The sequence below is a fragment of the Bubalus bubalis genome, chromosome 2 (genome assembly GCF_019923935.1).
Source record: "Bubalus bubalis isolate 160015118507 breed Murrah chromosome 2, NDDB_SH_1, whole genome shotgun sequence".
NCBI lineage: Eukaryota > Metazoa > Chordata > Mammalia > Artiodactyla > Bovidae > Bubalus > Bubalus bubalis.
The window spans coordinates 146669304-146691768 of record NC_059158.1 but is presented as its reverse complement, the minus strand read 5'-3'; the positions used below and the strand labels follow the sequence as shown (position 1 = coordinate 146691768).

Genomic DNA, 22465 nt, shown 5'->3' with positions numbered 1-22465 from the left:
TCTGTCTAGTCAAGGCTATGGTTTTTCCAGTGGTCATGTATGGATGTGAGAGTTGGACTGTGAAGAATTGATGCTTGAGCAATGAAGAATTGATACTTTTGAAGTGTGGTGTTGGAGAAGACTCTTGAGAGTCCCTTGGACTGCAAGGAGATCCAACCAGTCCGTCCTATAGGAGATCAGTCCTGGATGTTCATTGGAAGGACTGATGCTGAAGCTGAAACTCCAATACTTTGGCCACCTCATGCAAAAGTTGACTCATTGGAAAAGACCCTGATGCTGGGAGGGATTGGGGGCAAGAGGAGAAGGGGACGATAGAGCATGAGATGGCTGGATGGCATCATTGACTCAATGAACATGAGTTTGGGTAAGCTCTGGGAGTTGGTGATGGACAGGGAGGGCTGGCGTGCTGTAATTCATGGGGTCGCAAAGAGTCGGACACAACTGAGCAACTGAACTAAACTGAACTGAACAGAAATTAAAATAAGAATAAGTAGCTTTCATATAAAGCACATCACCTATTAAAAAATAAGGCAGTGTATATGTAATACAAATATGTATATGTAATTAAAACTCAGAATAATTGTTGCTGGAAAGAGGACACCTTGCAGAGCCCAAGAGTGGGCTCATGTCTAGCACTCGAATAAACTGTCCAAGGAGGTACACGTGCTGACGAAGCAAGAGACTTTCACGGAAAGGGGTGCCTGGGCAGAGAGCAGCAGGGTAAGGACACCCAGGGGAACTGCTCTGCCACCTGGCTTTCAGTCTTGGGTTTCATGGTGGTGGGTGTTAGTTTCCAGGTTGTCTCTGGCCAATCATTCTGACTCAGGGTGCTTCTTGGTGGCTTGTGCATTGCTCAGTCAAGATGGATTCCAACGAGAAGGATTCTGGGGTTGGTAGGACATATAGACTGGCCTCCCCTCTCTCCTTCTGACCTTTGCGAAATTCTTCTGGTTGGTGGTTGCTTGTAAGTTCTGTGTTCCTTACCAGGAATTCCTGTTGTAAGGTAACTCATGCAAGTCATTACTATTGTTCCTGACCAGGGCAGACAATTTCTGTCCACAAATTTAATTTAATTTCTGTCCACTAATTTCTGTTCCACTAATATGATATCAGCAATTTTCTAGAACTTAAAAAATTTTTGAGGCGGAGAGTGTTTCATCACCTGCTTAGAATTTCTGGCACACAGTGATCACAAAAAGCAGAAGGGCTTTAGTTGGTTTTATTATTGGGTTGAAATTCCCTAAGGACAGCACTCCATTATTGCCTACCTAGGGCAGGTTGCTCCCACTGCTCTTCCTTTGCACCTACCACCAGTTAAGCTAGTTAAAGCTGGTTTCATTGATTTAATCATATTTTATAATGCAGTCTGGTTTTAGGAGGGAAGTTTTGGGGATTCATATTTTTTAAATGACCAAACCTAAAATTCCTTATGCAATAAAAACGATTGCCCAATGACTTATCTTTCTGTGTACGCAATTGTCCTAAATTGAAGAAACTCAACAGGAAAAGAATTGGAAAAGAATATGAGCGTTGCAAGCCCAACCTCGTAGGTCCACATGAACATTGTCTGTGAGTGAGAAGGCAGGGGAGAAAGGTATCAAAATGAATAGAAATGCCCAGCTGCAAGTGGCAGGTGACACCAGGAGCAGCTCCTATTCAGCCTTCCCCAACTGTATCCTTGTGGGACATAGTTACCAACCTCTGGCAATTTTTTTTCATGAGGAGCTGACAATCTGATGTCTTTGTAATATCCCTTGATTTTTAAATGATGGAAATTAATTCAAACTCTAGAAAAACACTGCGACGCAAACAAAATAGGTCCGCAGCTGCAGTTCACCCGCAGGCTACAAAATTCCTAATAAAAATGCAAGTAGTGATTGAATCAGTTACAGAAGTTGAGAAAATACAATTTATTTTCTGATCGTTTCCTTTCCCCAAATGCGACATTTTAGAAAAATCCAGCTACACTTACATCACATCCATAATCAGCAGTTTAACGAGAAAAGAAGCATAATTACAGTAAATAGTTGGGAGTGGCCTGAAGCCCCAGAGTCCTCCTTTCTCTTGAGTCAGAGCCAAGGATGGTGTCACCCAGATGCCTGTGGACTAAGTGATATACACCAGATTTATTTAACTACTGGCAACCACTTTTTTTTTTTCTTTGTAGGGCAATGAGTTAAAAGATTATTTACCTCCCTTGGTTACAAAAAGAAGAAATATTTCTTCCAAGACTCTGGGTAGCTGCAGCCAGTTCTTCCAGATAAATTCTTTACCTCAAAGATTCAGAGCACGGAGCCTGGAAGCCTTGGCCCACCGGACTCCTTGCCGCTGCGCTGCATGGGCACCTTCTGAGGGGTGAGTGAGTGCTTGGCCCTCCAAAGGTTTCAGGCTCAGAGCCTCTGAGATAGGTAGTTAAGAACAGCATTCTAAGTCTCAGTATGTAGATTTCATTTGAGCTGGCATTTGGCATATTAAAAGAGGTTTTTTTCAAGTAAAAGACAACAATAGAAGTTGTTCCACTCATTTCCACAGGTAATTAGAGCTTTGTGTATCTTAATTAAAAAGCTATATTTTAATTCCTTTGACAGATTTACTAAGTATCCTCAGGCTGGGTTCCTGCAGGGGCCATACAAAATTTAAAGCAAGAATTTGAAGCTGGCTTTGTCTTCTGTAGCTGTTAAGAATTGTCTGGTTTAAGTGCACGGAAGCGGCCCTATATGGCACATGGGCATGGCTCCTTGCTGTGACCTCCCAAAGAACTGAATCTGCCACTTAAATCTCAAGGAAAAGCTCCCTGTTAACCCACTAAAGGCCCCCAGGTATAATCTCTGACTCTGCCTACCCCAAAGAAACAGGCCTAAGAAGGGCATTTACACAAGGAGATAGTCATCTCCCTGTATGACAAGAGGAAAAAAACTCAAAAGAAGTGAGGTTTTTGCCTTTTTCACAGATCAGTTTCTTTTAAAAGAAAATATCCATCTTATCATATTGTCTCTTTCCCAGCGGTTATGTTCCGGGCCAATTTTTTTTTTTCTTTTTACGAACAACAACAAAAATATTAGAAATGGTCAGTAACAAAAACCACTGTGACCTATTGTGTTCTCTCAAATGTCTATTTCTGAAATTTCTATCATCAGAGTATTCAGGTGTTTGAGGTAAATTTGCTATTTTATCATCATACAAGAAAGGAAAAGAATAAAGATATTCTTGAACATTGCAAGATATGGGAGACCAAGTTCAGTTCAGTTCAGTTCAGTCACTCAGTCGTGTCTGACTCTTTGCGACCCCATGGACTGCAGCATGCCAGGCCTCCCTGTCCATTACCAACTCCCAGAGTCTACTCAAACTTATGTCCATTGAGTTGGTGATGCCATCAGACCATCTCATCCTCTGCAGAGACCAAGTTACTGATCCCAATTTTTTCTGGAGGGGTTGGAGTAAGGAGAAGGGACAGTCATCTTAAAAGCACCCAGTCCATTCTAACCACTAGAACCTTATTTAATACAAAGTTCTTCTTTTAAAACGTACTCTCTTCAAAAGACTTATTTTCTAAGAGTGAAATTTCAAGTATCAGTGTAGAAAAAGTATTTTTAAAGAATGATCCCATTCCTCAAAAACAGTATGATAGAGGCATTGTGTATCTTCCTTCTGAGCCCAGCTGGCCCTTTAGACCTGCTTATACACACCCACCCCTCTAGAAAGACCCCTTGAAACCCTGACCACAGCAGGCTTCAGAGAACTCGCACTGATTTGGAAAATGCTGGAACTGTCCTGAAAGTCTTTTATTTGGCAGAAGTTATTCCTGTCCCTTCCTCCTAGTCACTTGATTCTGGAAACATCTCTTCTCATAGAGCTAAGTGTCTTAATGTTACTAAGTCCAAGCTCACTCTCCGGACTGCACCAGAGGCCAATAAATCTGAGGGACGAAGTGTTGAGGCTGACTGAGAAAATGGCTGACTAAGGTCTCAAAATAACCATCTTGTTGGGGGCTGGATGCCAGGTTCCTTTATGGATCAGAGATGAGGGGAGGTCAGGAAACAAAGTGAAAAGACCGTTTTACTCTTGCAATTATCTCCTAGAATGGCAAGCCTCAGGCAAGGGGATATGTTAGTTTCTTTTACTTACAGTCATTCATTGGTGGGCCAGGTCAGATAATCTCCCTGTGAGCTAAACAAAGGCACTTTAATTTAAGGGTCAGGCAGAGGGGGCAGGGCTCTCTGAGGCAGGCCTTTATGTATGATTATAATAACAGAAACGGCAAAAACAGGGTTAAAGTCAGAGAAACAGATCCTGCAGGGAGTCAAAAATTAACCCTTCCGAGTTACATTAAGAGCTTGGCATTTGGAATCAGAATGCCTAGGACTGAACTCCAACTCTGCAACTCACAGGAGAGGTTCTCGTAACAGATCCCCAATGACCTGTCTCATCAGCTTAACCAATGCAGGTAAGCTAATGTCTAGTATACATGAGGACTTCAGTTTTAACTACTTTTGAATAAAAGATCAAGTATAAGGCAAGCCTTAGGAGTTTGAAGCCGAGCTCCTCAGACACAGAGCATAGAGTATAGGGCTGATTAGGATAGAGATTTTATTTACTATCCTTGATTTGGGGGGACCAATTTCAAAGCTAAGTAAGCATCTGTCACAACTTTGTTGTTTTAGGTGGTAACTAAAACAGAAAACTGAAAAGGCTGATCCTTTCCTGGGTTTCAGTGTGATTACTGTGCTTGGAGCACAGTAAATGCTTGTGAAATGTCATTTCTTTTGTCTTTTTTGCTACCTGATGCTTCACACTCCACTACTAGAAAATAAATCTAAAGCCATGTAAAGTAACCAAAACTTTCTGAAAAAGCTTCTTCTAAAAAAGTGTCTTTTATGGATGAAATTGTGCTTTTGTGTGATTATGGAAGACAACATGTAACTCAGTAAATACGAATATAGCTGATGCCAAGGGGTAGGAATTAGTGAGTGGATATCACCTCCATCAGGTATCACCTCCTTGATATGAGGTGATATAATATGCCAAGATTATTAATAGTGATATTTCTGTGGAATCAAGGACTGGGGGCAAACGTGGGAGAGTGTACATCCCTAGGGGGCTGAGGGACATTTGTAGTTTGAGAAATCATACCCACTCTATCCCCCAGTGTTATCCCAGTCTGCCCCCACCCCACTCTCACCAACTCCACCCCCCGCCCCAACAGAGGATTATTGTTTTCGATTTTCTGGACTTCATCTTGTAGAGGGGGGAAAATAATTTTCCTTCAACCTTTCATTATACTTGGCTAAATCTGCCACTGCAGATAAAAGATTAATGGGGAAATTTTTAAATTATGTACATACAGAAACCCCACTGAAAAGAAGATTGAAGAGAATATTCCATCCTGAACTAAGGAAAAGGATGGGGTCTGAGGCTTAAAGGTGGGGGAAGGCAATTCACAGACTGGTGAAAACAGGAATTGTTTGGTAAACTGAGGTGGCTGGGTCCAGAAGTTAAGTCTCAAATGAAAAAGAGGAATCTCTGTCTTCCTGATACCAGCCCCCTTTCTAATGTAAATTTCCTTTACAAATGTAAAATTTCCCTTACAAATGGGTGACTTCTACTTAGTTTTCGGAGCTTTTCCTGAACTTGAAGTTCCTTAAAATAAAAATCTCAAAATAATTCTTAGTCTTCAACAAGGCACCTTTCAGGGTGACCCATTCTCCTAAGCCCTCAGAACTCACAGCAATCAGACACAAATTGTGTTTTCTGGCCTCTCACACCTCACAGTGTTCAATTAGCTTGGCTAACGTTTTAAGACCTAGTAATGTTCACATGGACAAGCTGATGTTTGACCTTAAAGAAAATTGAGTTAGCTCTACAGATGGACAAGCTAATTGCATCAGGGCTGGCTTCCTAGTGTGAAGTATCAGCCTCCACACTTCTCATTCTCTGAGTCCTTCAGGTACACAGACTTGCCCTCATCTGCCCTCATCACAGATGAAATGAGAGAGAAGAATTGGATCTTTAATTTCCCCAAAACCTGGAAAACTCTCTCTCAACCCACCTCAATAAAGAAATAAACATTAAAATATTAATTCATACTTAACTATTGTGTGATTCTGATTCCTCCCACTGAAACCCAGGAAATAAAATCTCTTTCCTAATGAGCCCTGGGTACATTTGAAGAGCTCTACTTAGATTCTATGGTTCTTTTCATGCTAACATTGGAATGAACTTTAAATTGATTTGTAAGCAAAAGCCCATCCAAACAAAGGAGGGATTGGTGCCTCCCCCTTTGGAAGCTGGTTTCCAGCTTGAGGCGCTGCAGCCAACAGCAATGATCTTTCAGGGAACAGACCTCTGATACACACGTGTACATGCTGAGCAGAAGAATTAATCTGTGCAGTGTGTTCACTGCTTACTTTTCTCCTGGAATACATGATGAGTTTTTTTGGAGGGTAGAGGAGGAAGGGAAAAACCACATTCAAGCGAAACCCTACATCATTCTCCTCTTCAGTGTCATTTCAAAAGCCAGATAAAAGCCGAATGAAGAGGCTGGGGAAAGTGTCCAACGTAGCTGTTCTGAAAACCACTCTCCATTTCATTCTGGAGCAGGGAAGTTACACCCAGACATTACAAAAGCTTCTCTCCTCACAGAAAATTAACTGGTAAGTGCTTTCTTGTTTTCCTCACACTGACACGTTTGCAGCTGACCTGATGAGGATGCCTGCAGATGATTTATTTACAAAGCAGTATTTGGACCAGCTGGCAAAAAACAAAAAGGAAAAGGACTTCTGATAGCTTATGAAACACTCTCTGTGCAAATTCATATTTTTGGTCCTGTCAAAAGTGTTTACGAAGAGTGTAACTGGGTTTGCAACAGCTGTGATTAAATCTGAAACACTGAGAGAACAGGGCTAGGTTGCTGGGGTGGTATGGGGGAATTGGGAAAGCGCAATGAAGAACTTTCAGTCATTTCGTCAGCTTTTACCTAGAAAATGACAGCCCATAAATGCAGTTATGAGTCAGAAATGTCTACCATCATTAGTGGAAAGCTCGCTGTAGTGAAATCGAGTAGGAGGAAATGGTGCTCTCAGATGAAAACTTGATTTTGCCCTCTTTTGATTACATGGTAGGAAAAAAGTTCTAAATTGAATTGTAACGTGGCTTGGTTTTCTCCTTTTTGAGATGAATAGCATTCGGTTCTTCAATACCAACATTTCTTTGTTGCTGCCGCGTTTTTGAAATCTCATTATCAATTGCCTGTTAGAGGATTCGGTATCTGAGCTCATCTAATGCAGGACGAGTGGCTCACTGAAGGGAGGTATGTGGGAGAAAAGGTTGGGCTAACCCTGGGTGGTCAGATAACTGCGCACCAATTGCTCTTTGTCAATAGTTTATTCTTTTCCCCTAAATGAAAACTAATGAAAACCAAATGAAAATTTGATAATAGAACTTCCACCATCAGTTACTCTCTTAAGCTGGCCATGCTTCCTTCAAACAAACTCATTTGCCCAAGTTTCCACCAACTTGTTGCTAAATTAATCCACTAGTATGTCTTGTTTTGTGAAAAAGCCAACAGACATCTCAAATTACCTAGTTCAAGTAATTTCTCTTTTTGTATAATACTCATCATGTTTGCACTTCTTCCAGACACTGAATGATTTTTAAGTTTTTTCACAGATATTATTTATGATTTTACCTAAAATTTAAGTTCTTCAGTTTATAAAGAATGTCATACCTTTTCTGTGTTACTTTACTACTAACTGTCATCTCCCTGAGAGACAGTTATTTAACCCAACATTCCCCTCTCAAAGGCTACAGCAGGAAAAAAAAAAAAAAAGGCTATAGCAGTTGAAGTTAACTCACAGAAGTAATTCTGAAATAAGAAAAGTCTTGTGCTCAAAACACTTTTTTTCTGAATTGTTTACAATTTTAAAAAACTAAAAGCAATCTAAATATCCAGCAGTAGAAAGCTGCTTAAGAGGTGGGTAGGAGGGAGGGGATTATATGTGTGTGTGTATACACACACACACACACACACACACACACATATATAGCTGATTCACATTGTTATTCAGCAGAAACTAATACAACATTGTAAAGCAATTATACTCCAATCATTAAGAAAATAAAGCTAGTTAAGCTTCTTATATATTATTTCAGTGAAATGTTTAAGTCATTAGGCAATAATACTTTGGAGGAATATGTTACATCATGGACAAGTGCTCATAATACTGACAATGACTGTGATTATGTAAAAAGGTAAATGGGAATGAAAAAATTGAAGAAAAACACACAAAATTGAAAACAACTGTGTTAAGCTAATGGCGAACTGATGCTTTATCAGGGAAGAAAAACTTTTCCTCTCCCCTCTTAAATTCAGTTTCTGAAGGCTTATGAATTAAACTAATAAATGAGAGATGATGGACTTCACAGAAAAATGTCACTCAAAGGAAGGGCTGGAATTGGGGGCTGGCAGCAGTAGCAGCAGCAACACCATCTTAAAGGGAAGGGAGGAGAAAGAAGGACACTTACAGGAATACACGTGACTTCTTAAATATCTAAATACGGAAGGAGGAGGTGGAGAAAGGGCACTTATGGGAAAACAAATGACTTTTGAGAAACAGAAATGGGCCTTTAGGAGAATAGATGGGCAACAGGATAGTTTGCATGACCTTGTTTGGATCTGTTGTGGAGACTTCTCGTCCATGGAGGTTAAGCCTTGACCTTTCCTTGCTGCTGCTGGGGAGGGGGTTTACAACAACTGAGTTCTTTGGGGACCTCACATGCCCTCTGTTCAAGATAATTTTTATGCCACAGTGGCACATGCTGGACCCCTTCAGGTGATATATCCTTTCTCTTTCCCTAAACTTTCTCTCTAATAGTCCATTATTTGTATAATTTTAAAATTTTATAATATTGAGAATTCCCATCTATTTTTTTCTTCAGGTCTTTAACCTGAAGATCTGAAAGTTAAACCCTTCAGTCTGGTGGAGGCTCTTCCATTCTAATTCATCCAGTTTCTTTGGTGACATTAACTTGAACAAAGGTTTCTGCCTCATGAGGCGTCTTTTGACAAATGTACTGAAGTATAGTTGGCTACCAACATTGTGTTTGGTTTCTGCGGTACAGCAGTGGCCGAGTTGTACATATGTGTATATGCATTCTTTGTCCTGCTCTTTTCCAGCATGTTTTATCACAGCATATTGAATGCAGTTCCCTGTGCTGTAGAACAAGTAAGACCCTGTATTTATTCGTCCTATGTATAATAGTTTGCATCTACTAATCCCAAACTTCCAATCCTTCCTTCCCCTACTCCTGCTGCTGCTGCTGCTAAGTCGCTTCAGTCGTGTCCGACTCTGTGCAACCCCATAGACGGCAGCCCACCCGGCTGCCCTGCCCCTGGGATTCTCCAGGCAAGAACACTGGAGTGGGTTGCCATTTCCTTCTCCAATGCATGAAAGTGAAAAGTGAAAGGGAAGTCGCTCAGTCATATCCAACTTTTAGCGACCCCATGGACTGCAGCCCACCAGGTTCCACCGTCCCTGGGATTCTCCAGGCAAGAGCACTGGAGTGGAGTGCCATCAGTGGTTTAGGAGGACTTTTTTTGAACACCAAAAAAGAGAGACCTTACTGGTATTGCTGGCAAGAATGCAACCACTAGATGACAACATTCAAGAAAGTAATTTATTTAATAAAGTTTAGCATATAAAGAGTTAAATAAAAAGAAGTCATAATCTTCTCTCAGGAATCATGAAGAAGCAAAGCTTATCCTGTGTCCTTTAAAAGGCCTCAAGGGTTACTCTCTGAAGTTCTACTTTGGTATTTCTTCTAATGCAAGAAACAAACAAAAAAAAGTTAAATTTAAGAACTGTCCATGGTCACCCAGTCCGTAATTTAGTACAATAACCAAATCATTTGGGTGTTAGAGAGGTAGAAAACTTCCCTTCTTACTTTCAAAGGTGTTTGGCTGGTGTAATAATCAAATAAAACTGATTAACAAGAGAAAAACTAATTTCATGTGTACAGAAGTCCATATATGAAATTCAAAGCAGTAACCAAGGCAGGCAGCTTGTATACCTTTTAGACGAAGAATAAATTTGTGAAGAATTGATAGGACAAAGAAGTTTGGATTTGGAATAGTGAATTAGTGAAGAAGTAACAAGTTTTTTTTATAACGTCTTCTTGGCCCCAAATTCCCTATTTCTGGTGATAAACATGCTTTCTACCCTCCTGATACACGGAGGCTACCTTTCACATAGGAGGGTTATTTCCTACTTTGGGGACAAAGAAGGGTCAGAGTATCCTTGTACCAGCTGTTTCTCACATAACTTTAACTTGGAATAATCTATATGCCAAAGTGGCATATTTGAGGGTGGCATATTCTGACCCCCTTCAGTACAGTTCCTCCATTTTAAAATGCTTTATACAGTTCCATAAAGCAGACACCAACATTCAACAAAAAGTCATCGTTATAAACAGAAAAATTACTGAAGTGTTTGAGGAACACTAGCGGGTGCATCGGAGAAGGCAATGGCAACCCACTCCAGTGTTCTTGCCTGGAGAATCCCAGGGACAGGGGAGCCTGGTGGGCTGCCGTCTATGGGGTGCCACAGAGTCAGACATGACTGAAGCGACTTAGCAGCAGCAGCAGCAGCAGGGGATGCATCAGGGCTTGGGATAAAGGCAGAGTTAATACTAGAAGGAGAGGGCTTTATGAAGAAGGACTTTTGCATGGACTATGCAACCTGGCAGCTCAGAAAAGAGAGAATCCAAGTCAAGTCTAATAATATGTGCTGGGTTGAATTTTCATTAGGACCTAAGGGCTTGAAATATAATTTGTATGTGAAATTAGATCATTAGACCTAGTAGTAAGTGCTTATAGATATGACATCCTTAATTTTCATAAATCTTTCTCTTTGGCAGTTAATGATAAACCTCTATTTCAGTGGAAAACATATGGTAATGGTACATTCCGCTTATTGTGTAATTAAAGAGTTGACATGGATTTTTTTTTTTTTCTTTTCACTTGGTAGACATGGATTTTTTTAAATGAGGTTGTACCATTTAAAAGTGCTGTTATCTGTCCTTGATGATTTTTGACCTAATAAAATGGCAATGTTGTATGCTTCAACATAAAATATAGATTATTAATTTAATAAAATAGAAAGATATATATAATTTCTTTTATTGCATAAATATTTGGTTTGTATATTTTATTTATACACATTATATGGTTAACTATGTCTAACACTAAAACTATACTCAACATGCTATAGTTTTGAGGATGGAGAAAGCACTTCCTCCTTCATTCACTAAACTTTTATTGAGTACCTACTATGTTCCCTGCACTCTCTGTTCTGTATCTGAGATACACAAACGAGTAAAGCTTTGTCTTTATCTTTATCACCTTGCCCTTGAGACTTTCAACATTTAGCAAGAGAGATAAACACACAAACAGGTGGTTACTACAGAGAGCATGTGTACAAGGCTTAAGAAGGAAGTCCCTGAAGTCAGACCCAGAAGTCTAGTCTGGGCTTCACCACTTTTGTTAATTGCCCAACCTCCCTTAGCCTCATAGAGATAATAATAGTACCTCACAGGGTTGTTGTGAGAATGAAATGCGAAAATGCAGTTGCCTAGTGTTGTAGTACACATAACAAGTACTCAGGAGATGTTACCGTGTTACTGTAATGTGTTAAATGGTGTCGTATAATTAGGTGTCGTATAATGTCGTATGCTTCGGTTGCTTCATTTTGAATGTAGTTAGGTAAACTGTTCTTAATAATAAGGCATATGTTATTGGGTGTAATTTGCTCCTGATAATAGTTTAGAGAAAAATCTCATCATCTTTCCCTGTAAGTGGGACTTGTTTTCATTCAAAAATCCTGATCTAATTAAGTGGCCAGACAGATTTAAAACATCTCTAAGGAGTGAGAGTCATCATTCTTTTAACACCTTTAATAAGAAAGAGGACCTGAGAACAAAATCTAATGGATTCGATGGTAATTAAGAGCTGAAATTTCCTTCTCAAACTCACCTTTGCCTTTCAAGCAAATATAAATATTAGTTGCCCATGACCGTGAATGCCTTTTCTCAAAACCCACCAAATATGGGACTACCTTGGTGGTCCAGTGGTTAAGAATCCACCTTGCAATGCATGGGGTGTGGGTTCCATCCCTGATTGGGAAACTAAGATTCCACGTGCTGCAGGGCAACTAAACCAGTGTGGCACAGCTACTGAGCCCGCATACTGCAACAAAAGATCCCAAGTGATGCAAATAAACCCAATACAGCCAAGTAAATAAATTTTTTTTTTAAAAACCCCACTGAATAGTTTTACTGCCAGCCAATAAATATTTGTGCATGTGCTCTCAGTTTGACTCTTTGTAGCCCTCCAGGTTCCTCTATCCATGGAATTTTTCAGGCAAGAATACTGGGCTGGGTTGCCATTTTCCTACGTCGGGATCTTCCTGATCCAGGGACCGAACCCACGTCTCTTGTGTGCACTGGATGGGCAGGCAGATTCTTTACCACTGGCACCACCTGGGGAGCAAAGGGAGTATGACGGAAGTATCTGGGAGTATGAAGAGAAGCGAAGCAACAGTCTGGTGGAGGAGAGAGATTCATCAAACAAACATTCAAATATATAAAAATTCTAAAGGAAGAGTTTAGAGCAGGGATCCTGATTTAGGTTGAGGGATAGACTTGTGGAGATCAGGAAAGAATTCACTTAGGAAAGTAATATCTAAAAACATAGCTTACCCTTTAGAAGAACTGATGATTTTCTCCTTAATTCTAAACCACCAACAAGTTTAGGAAATGAGTTTAGTCAAATCAATTGTTTGGTTACTTTATGGGAAATACTAAGTCTATAGAAATTGTTTATTGTATTACTCAAATGTATAGATAATACTAAATGTGACTCTTCTTTTGATTGTCATTCTGTCCCATATAGGCTTTTATTTCATTAATTATTCAAAATAAGACCATTCACCTCTAGGGTAATTCTGTCATTATCAACACACTCAGACACAAAATGTATATTTAATTCAGTTGTTTACATTGAATAACCAAGAAGGTGGAAAATTTTGAAGATAGTAAAATGACTAAATTCTTCCTTGTTTGGGAGAGGTGCCTTGCTCTGGGATGGTATAAGGAGGCATTTCTCCTTGGTTTGCTTTTTGATTTCTAAGAGATTGAATAGGGAAGGAGGAACTTCAGAACATGCCTAACATGGTTTATCTCTTAGGAGGGATCATAATATACCAAACCCTATTTAAAAGTGTATTTTCATATCTCCTTACAAATGTCTTCTATCCCCCAGAACATAGGAGCGGGTGGAGGAAATGATTGTGAAGAGTATCTCTTCATTGTAACTTTCTATTAGATTATTTATAAGAATATTCACACTCATTTATTTCAGTCTTAATTAAACAAAAGCTTGATTTGTTAAAAACTAGGTCTATTTTTAAACCTTGTCAAATGGAATTTGTACTGAGTACACTTCAATAATTTTCTAAAAAGACAACTGCTTTCTTTTTACACTTTTCTCAAGCAGTCAGTAAATAACTCATTCATCAAACTTAAGAGAGCACCCAAACAGGATTTCTTTGGAAAAGCTCATTTTTTGTTTTTTGTAGGGCTTTTTTTATTTTTGCTTAGTCAGACAGTTGATGTATTTTCTAACCAGTTGGATTGCAGCAAGTCACAGAGATTTCAGCAAGAAGCCATTCCCATTACTTCATTCCCATCTTTATCACAAGAAATGAACTTGATCTACATAAATCATTTGACATAAAATAAATAAACTCCTTTAAATAAAATATTATCACAGGATCAAAATGTTCCCCTTTGGAGAGGAAGGAATGAGTGTAATGTAGCTTTACTGTCCCAGCAGGAAACCATTATTTTGTTGCTCCCGTGGTATCTTTCAACTAATGTTTTCTTTCAGGATGAAGCACAAATCCAGAATGTTATCTAAACTAATTACAAATAATATCATCAAATGAGCTCTCTGATCAGAACCAGTGATCATTAAACTAGCTGGAAGCCCAAGAATGTGCTACCTTTCAACAAAACCATATGTTAGTTATGTGAATTATTTCATAGTACACCCTAATAAAAAAGCACTAATAAAGTAAGATATAAAAATGATATTGCATATTTCCTGAGCTCTTACTATGATCCAGGCACTGTGCTAGGCACTTATATACATTATCCTGTGTAATTCTTACAACAACCCTAGAGTGGTTTGCTGATGGTGTTCCTCCCCAGATCCCAGATGAAGAAACTAAAATTTAGTTCAGTTCAGTTCAGTGGTTCAGTCATGTCTGACTCTTTGTGGCCCCCTTGGACTGTAGCACACCAGCCTTCCCTGTCCATCACCAATTCCCAGAACTTGCTCAAATTCACATCTGTTGAGTCAGTGATGCCATCCAACCATCTCCTCCTCTGTCATCCCCTTCTGCCTTCAAACTTTCCCATCATCAGGGTCTTTTCCAATGAGTCAGTTCTTCTCATAAGGTGGCCAAAGTATTGGAGCTTCAGCTTCAGCATCAGTCCTTCCAATGAATACTCAGGACTGATTTCCTTTAAGATGGACTGGTTGGATTTCCCTGTAGTCGAAGGGACTCTCAAGAGTCTTCTCCAACACCACAGTTCAAAAGCATCAATTCTTCAGAGCTCAGCTTTCTTTATGGCCCAACTCTTACATCTGTACATAACTACTGGAAAAATCATAGCTTTGACTAGATGGACCTTTGTTGAGAAAGTGATGTCTCTGCTTTTTAATATGCTGTCTAGGTTGGTCATAGCTTTTCTTCCAAGGAGCAAGCGTCTTTTAAGTTCATGGCTGCAGTTGCCATCAGCAGTTATTTTGGAGCACCCCCCAAAATAAAGTCTGTCACTGTTTCCAATGTTTCCCCATCTATTTGCCATGAAGTGATGGGTCCAGGTGCCATGATCATCGTTTTTCGAATATTGAGTTGTAAGCCAGCTTTTTCACTCTCTTTCACTTTCATCAAGAGGCTCTTTAGTTCCTCTTTGCTTTCTGCCATAAGGGTGGTATCATCTGCTTATCTGAAGTTATTGATATTTCTTCTGGCAGTCTTGATTCCAGTTTGTGCTTCATCCAGCCTGGCATTTCACATGATGTACTCTGCATATAAGTTAGATAAGCAGGGTGACAGTATATAGCCTTGACCTACTCCTTTCTCGATTTGGAACCAGTCTGTTGTTCCACATCTGGCTCTAACTGTTGCTTCTTGGTCTGCGTACAGATATCTCAGGGGGGCAGGTCAGGTGGTCTGGTATTCCCATCTCTTTAATAATTTTCCACAGTTTGTTGTGATCCTCACAATCAAAGGCTTTAGCGAAGTCAATAAAGCAGAAGTAGATGTTTGTAATAAAAAATATGGTACCTGTGACCACTGTTATTGATTTGCTGATGTAGAGGAGGAAAAAAGAAAAACATCTTTCTTCCTCTTCTAGATTCTCAGCTGGAGCACCTATAAAAAATACAAGTTAATAGGAGGAAAGCATTCAGATTTTTAAATATAAGTTTAAATGAGAGCCTTTACATAAGAGCCTTCATAAGGAAATGAAGACCTAAGGAAATAGTTAAGTTTGAGTGTTTTTATGCATACTAGGTTTCATGAAAAGTGAAGAGTCATTGAGAAATGTCATAGAACAAAATGAATGTGAACTAAGAGTGGTAAATTGGGGGAAACTTAGCAAGGCTGTTCATTCAGATTCCACTCAGCATCCTTCCTTCTTTGGAGATAAAGATGTTCCTTTCCTTAGGGCATAAGGAGGGCACCTTTCACTTGAGGATCTCATGCCTGACTCAGGGGAGGGTCAGAAATCCTTCTTGCACCTGTTGTTTCTCATACTCCTTCAGCTTAAACTATTGCATATGCCAAGGTGCCATTATTTGGGGCTAGCAGTTGAACCTCATCAGTATCTATGTTGGATTGAGGGGGGAAATGTGAAGTAGTACCTACAATAACAAAATAAGAAATAGAAGTACACTATTAACAGAGAGAAGACTGGAGACAGAAGTAATAGATGGCTATGTATCTGACACTAAGCTTCACTCCATTGCCAAGTTTTTCTCCTCACAACTCCCTGATACAATAGATATTATTATTATATTATCCCTATTTTTACAGATGGAGAAATTGCTGCTTAGAGCTTTTGACTGACTTTCCAAGGCCACACAGGTGAGAGACAGAGAGATAGCAGTGGGTGGTAGCGAGAATCCAGATCTTAGTTCTCTGCCCAGGAATTGGACCTGGGATGAAAATCGGGAATCCCAGCCGCTAGCTCACCAGGGGCTAGAGGCTAGAAGCAAAATTCCCCTGGCCCTTGCCCCCATTGAAAAGTGCATTTCTCAAGGAGGCAAAAACTGTAGAAACAGGTACAACGTTTATTTTTAGAAATATAGCACACCAAGTGGGAGAGGACACAGAGAAATAGTTTGTTTCATTAAGACAGAAGCAAGACAGAGATATACACCAGGAGAGAAAGGGTGTGAGCATCCTGGCTGATAAGGAGGAGTGTGGTAAAGAGGTGGTTAAATCATTTACGTAGGGCAGTTCTGGGTCTTTGTTTACCTTTGGCCAATTATCTGTCTTCTCTCACCCGCTATCTGTCCTAGGACGCTCTCTGACATACATGTGCAACTTTTTCCCAAGATGGATTCCAACCCAGGGGCCTATGGAGGGACCTTGGCATCACCTATGCTGGGGTGGTGCCACCTCCTTTTTGACCCCTAAGGAGACTTTCTACACATGTGCAGTGACTCCCTTGGCCCAAAAATGGGAAATACGTGACCTCTTGATCTTTTATTCCAACAGGGTTTAGCCTCTCTCCGTTCCTGCCATAACCATTATCTTAAAGTGTCCATAGGAGGCAAAGTCCAACTGATATTTGCATTCCAAGATGGAAGTAAATATCTAGCCCAGAGCCCACCTGCATCCTTGCTTAGAATTGTAAAATGTAGGCTAGCTGTAAATGCCTAGCCTGGAGCCCATCTATTTCCTGCCTCCAAAGTGGCACTGCAGTTAGAAGCCAAGGTCTGCCTGACTCCAGGGCTTTCATTCCTACCTACCATAAAATGTGGCCCAGAAAGGATTCTGATTGTTTCTGGATTATGTCAAAGCACATGGTAAGGAGGGACTGGTAGGGAAGAAGGTAGTTTACCCAGGGTAACAAGACAGAAAGAAGACAGGAGGGAAGACTGGAGAAGGGGATGTAGAAGTAAAAGTCAGCTTTACATAAATACCCTAGTGGGTTTAGTTATCTCAGGGAATAGCTAGGGCAGGGCAGGTCTCTTGGCTGATCTCATAGAACTGAAATTTCTTGGGTGGCCACTGGGACTTCTCTTCATCCTGCTTTGGTGAGGCAAATGGTGTATCCTCAGGATGAGGAAGGCATCCTGTGTCCTCCAGCTGCAGCGCTGACCAGGCAAAGTGCCATGTCTAGCCAATTATTTTGAAGTTTGGAGGTGGCTGGAACATTGGCTTGGTTCCCTTTCTCTGAGTAGTGGCTGAAGGGATTAAGAGGCCTCAGTCTGACTGCAAAAAAAGAGAAAAAGCAAGAGAGATAAAACGAAAGCTGTACATATTTGAATGCTGTGTTAATGTCCTGGCTGTGTAAAACAATTGTACTAAGCTTCCAACAGTCATATCAAGGGCCCGGCTTTAACATACCGTTCTTAAAGAGAGCAGATAGGAATGAAGAGTGAAGGGGAAAGAGTTTGAGATCCCTAAATTTAGGAAGAATTTGCTTCAGCAGTACAACCTCGTGGTGGTATCAGGATTTTCTCTCCTTCAGCCCTCCCTGCTTGCCTGGTATTGGACTTCAACCAAGCCCTCGCCCCCACCTCACCCCTTCCTCTAAATGAGCCCTAATGTTCCCTTCCTCTAAATGTGTCCCCCTGTCCTAATGTTTAGTGGTATCATTACCCTAGGACTAGAAGGTAAATTTAGATTTTGGAAATTCATGGCCAGAAAGAAACTTTATAGACACTTCCCTACCTCTCTCTTCCTACTTCCATTTGTCCTCCCAAGGTTAGACTAATACTGTTGGAAGAAAGACCTATTAAAAGACCTGATTTTATTTTTTAAAACAGGTAAATCATGACTCACATACAAATATAAAGTTAACCTGTTTCAAAGGCTTTACTTAACTCATTAATTAATGATACAATCAGTTAAATGGGTTAAAAGGAGAATTCAAAGTCTCACACATGTATAGTATAGACCATCAGGACTGTTGAAATGGATTTATAAACAGTTGCAAAACTGGTCAATATTTATAGGACAATAATTGATTGCATCTCACTAGACACAATTCATTTGTATTTCTCTGGAGGAGATTATTTGCATTATGAAAAGTTGTCTGTAACTTTCATGATTGCAAAATACACAAAAGACAATCACAAGCAGAGAAAACCTGAAATAGAGCTCCACCATAAATCATATTTTTCAGGATGTCTATATATCATAAATCGTGTCTGACAGTGTACCTCTGTATTAAGACCACTTGTACTTACTGATTTTATCTCCAATGTTCCACCTCAGTATGTCAAGAAGTTGAGGATTATGGTCCTTTTGAGCAGTATGATAAGATATCACTTTGAAAACACTTTAGATAATTTGCTGATCTTATTTAAAAGGATAATTTTAGGTTGGTGGTTTTAGTTACTAAGTTGTGTCCATCTCTTGCGACCCCATGGACTGTAGCCCACCAGGCTCCTCTGTCCATGGGATTCTCCAGGCGAGAATACTGGAGTGGGCTGCCATTTTTAGGTTACTCCATGTAAAATAACTAATTACAGATTTAAACAAATTATTTTGGATAAAAGGAAATGGCAACCCGCTCCAGTGTTCTTGCCTGGAGAGTCCCAGGGACGGGGGAGCCTGGTGGGCTGCCATCTCTGGGGTCGCACAGAGTTGGACACGACTGAAGCGACTTAGCAGCAGCAGCAGGGAGCAAGCAGCTTTTTAGATCTGAAAATGAGAAGGTGGATGCTGGACAGGAAAAATTGAAGTCTCCCACTCCAGTGTTCTTGCCTGCAGAATCCCAGGGACGGCAGAGCCTGGTGGGCTGCAGTCTCTGGGGTCTCACAGAGTCGGACATGACTGAGCGACTTAGCAGCAGCAGCAGCAGCAGTGATACTTCACTTGACGTTCTCTGTTTCTAAACTGGAAGTAGAAATAGTAAGGCTAGAAGAGCAGACTATAAAGCGTGCCCTGAAACAACCGCAGTGTATGCCTCTGGGGGACACTTTAGCCCCCGTTAGCCACCAGCGCTGTCAGCCCCAGTGGTCTGCAAGGAAGTCATGATCCTGAGAAGGTGTTTGTTTCACGGTTAACACTTCCGTATTGGCCCAGGTGGGGAAATATCCAAATAGGACAAAAGGGATCCCCCCGGCTGCTGTGACCTTTTTCCACATCTGTTTAGTTTTCTCTTGATTCTTGCTCCAGTCCTGATTTCTGCATTCTGATTCCTGACTGTTCAGTCTCCTGCAGCGTTATTCATTTCTGGTCTCGTTGAGTATTGACCATTTGTTAATAAATAAGCTACATGTTTTGATGTGTTGGCTTCATATGGCCTCCTGACTTCGTTCCTCCACATGTAGTGGAGCATTGGTTTTCCTAGTTTCAAGTCAGCTCGAAATTGTGTGGTGGTGGGTCCTCTCCTCCTAAGCCCTTAGTTGCCATTGTCCTTTTTTCCTCAAGGTCACCCTGTACCTGAGCACCCTAACAGGTTTGCATTCAAAAGGCTCTCTGCTGCCCCCTCCAGGAACCCAGAAGCACTACTTCAAACTGCTTCTCAACTCAGCTTCACCCAGATTAACTACTTGGCTGTTGAAATAATCACAGAATTCCGATTCTCTCAATTTACAGTAAGAAAGAAAAAGTAAGCAAAAACAGTAAAACGAAGTTCTTTTTTGGCCATAATGATAGGAGCTGATGTGTAATAGGTAGAATTATTCATCCATACCGAAATTCCCAGGTGGCGCTAGTGGTGAAGAACCCGCCTGCCGATGCAGACGACATAAGAGATAGGGGTTCGATCCCTGGGTCGGAAAAATCCCCTGGAGAAGGGAATGGCAACCTAATCCAGTATTCTTGCCTGGAGGATCCCATGGACAGAGGAGCCAAGGATCAACCACAGGCCCTGGGCAGTGAGAGCACAGAGTCCTAACCACTGGCCCTTCCCTGCCCCGTTTGCTTTTACTATACTGTATGTAAGTGTATATGTTGTTTTTCTGAATTGCTTGAGAGGAAGTTGCATACATTACATCCCCTTTCCCATATATTTTTCAGTGCCTATTTCTTAAAAACAAGGACATTCTCCTACATAACCACTGTATATTTACCAATTACAGTAAATTTAAAATTGATCCTGTGTTTTTGGCACAATGGTAAAGAATCCATCTGCCAGTGCAGGAGGTGCCAGAGACGCAGGTTCGATCTCTGGGTCTGGAAGATCCCCTGGAGAAAGAAATGGCAACCTGCTCCAGTATTCTTGCCTGGAAAATTCTATGGACAGAGGAGTCTAGGGGTCTATAGTTCAGGAGCTGGCAAAGAGTCGGACTCGACTGGGTGACTGAGCATACACACACACATAGTTGATTTATAATGTGTTAGTTTCTGGTATACAGCAAAGTGATTCAGTTATACATATATGTGCATTCTTTTTGATATACTTTCCATTATGGTTTATCACAGGATATTGAATATAGTTCTCCGTGCTCTACAGTAGGACCTTGTTGTTTGTCCATTCTATGTGTAATAGTTTTGATGCAATCCTTTTTTAACTCTAATCTATAGTCCGTATTCTAGTTTTGTCAATTGATCTTGCAATGTTCTTTCTGGCTTTTTATTTTCTTCCAGTACAAGAGGCATGCCAGCATCACATATCTCATTAAAATTGTCATGTTTCTCTAATCTGTTTTAATCCAGAACATTTACTCAGCCTTTTTTGACTGTGATGACACTGGCATTTTTAACGAAAACAGAACTTAAAAAAAAATGTTCTTTGTTTGGAGTTTGTCTGATACCCATCTTGCGTTGCAGATTCAGTTCTGCTAGAAGAAAATTTTAGTGGTCTTCTTCTAGTTTAAGACAGAGTTTAATGGTCAGATGTTTACTAGTTTATGCCCTTAGAATCAACATCTGCATGTGGAATGGGAGGTGAGGGGGTGGGCATGGGGGACAACACAACCAGGCAGAGGGAGAGATTAAGCTGTAACGTAGAACTGACAACCATATTTGACTCTCGATGGACCTCTGAAGCTAAAATGGACTTATCAGAATTACCCTTCACTGGTCCAAGGTGACCAGGCCTTCCTACTTCCATCTTAATCATTGTTGGCAGTTGGCTACTCTAGAAGGGTAGGATCTTGGGCCAAGGGCCTCTACGTAGTAGCAGAAGTCTCTGAAGGGCTGTTATTTATAATTGGGGCCCTCTCTTGACAGCTCTTCCAGGAGTGAGGGCAACAAGTTTGTCCTTATAGAGGGATCTGGAGAATGCATTTCCATTCACCACATTTCACGATAAAAATCAGATTTTTTCACTTCTATCTGGATGACTACTCTGTATGTGTATACATATATTATGTATATTTTCTTTTTTATTGGAATGGGCTATGATCCATAGTGTCACAAAGAATCAGACACAACTGAAGTGACTTAGCACACATGCATGCACATGGTTGATTTACAAGGTTGAGTTACAATAATTTCTGCTATACAGCAAAATGACCCAGTTATATATACATTTTTTAACATTCTTTTCCATTATGGTTTATCCTAGCGCTTTTCTGAATCTTTTGAAAGTTAGATTGTAGACTTCAGCCCTAAAAACTTCAGCATTTACCTAGAATAAAGAAAATTGTCCTACAAAACAATATCATTAACATACCTAAGAAAATGAATAAGATATCTTAATGATATTCAATTCATATTAAAATTCCCCCTATTATTCTCAAAATATCTTTTATAGCTTTTTAAAATCAGTATCTAATCAATCATATTAAATCCCTAGTCATATTAAACTCCCTTTTCTCTTTTTAACTAGAATAATCACTCTTTTTCCATGACAAAGCCTTTCTAAGGAGACGGGGTCTGATGTCTTGAAGAACCTTCCTATTTTTGAGTGTTTTGTTTTGGTTTTTTTTTTTTTTCAAATTTGAAAGTCATAAGACTTAATGTTGCAAGAACTGAGGATGTTGCTTTTTCTTAGATGATTTTAAGTATTAATACAGATGAAATAATTTTTAAAGATGTGAACTGCCTTTGTTGGTGAAGGACAGGTAAGCCTGGCATGCTGCAGTCCAGTTCAGTTCAGTTGCTCAGTCATGTCCAGCTCTTTGCGACGCCATGAACCGCAGCATACCAGGCCTCCCTGTCCATCACCAACTCCCGGAGTTCACCCAAACCCATGTCTATTGAGTCGGTGATGC

General features: G+C 40.3%; 1 protein-coding gene across 6 annotated transcripts in view; it reads left to right on the top strand.

Annotated features, from left to right (window-relative positions):
• The first annotated feature begins 2185 nt into the window (after positions 1-2185).
• Positions 2186-22465, top strand: part of CMKLR2 (chemerin chemokine-like receptor 2) — a 47386-nt gene continuing 27106 nt past the window's right edge. For 2 of the 6 annotated variants that reach the window (XM_044937620.1, XM_044937619.1), the window contains exon 1: positions 2186-2355. The gene's annotated coding sequence lies outside the window, so the exon portion shown is untranslated. Of the gene's footprint in view, positions 2356-6277; positions 6651-22465 lie in introns of those variants that run through there. The other 4 variants (XM_006063636.4, XM_006063635.4, XM_044937606.1 and 1 more) reach the window with 3 other exon arrangements.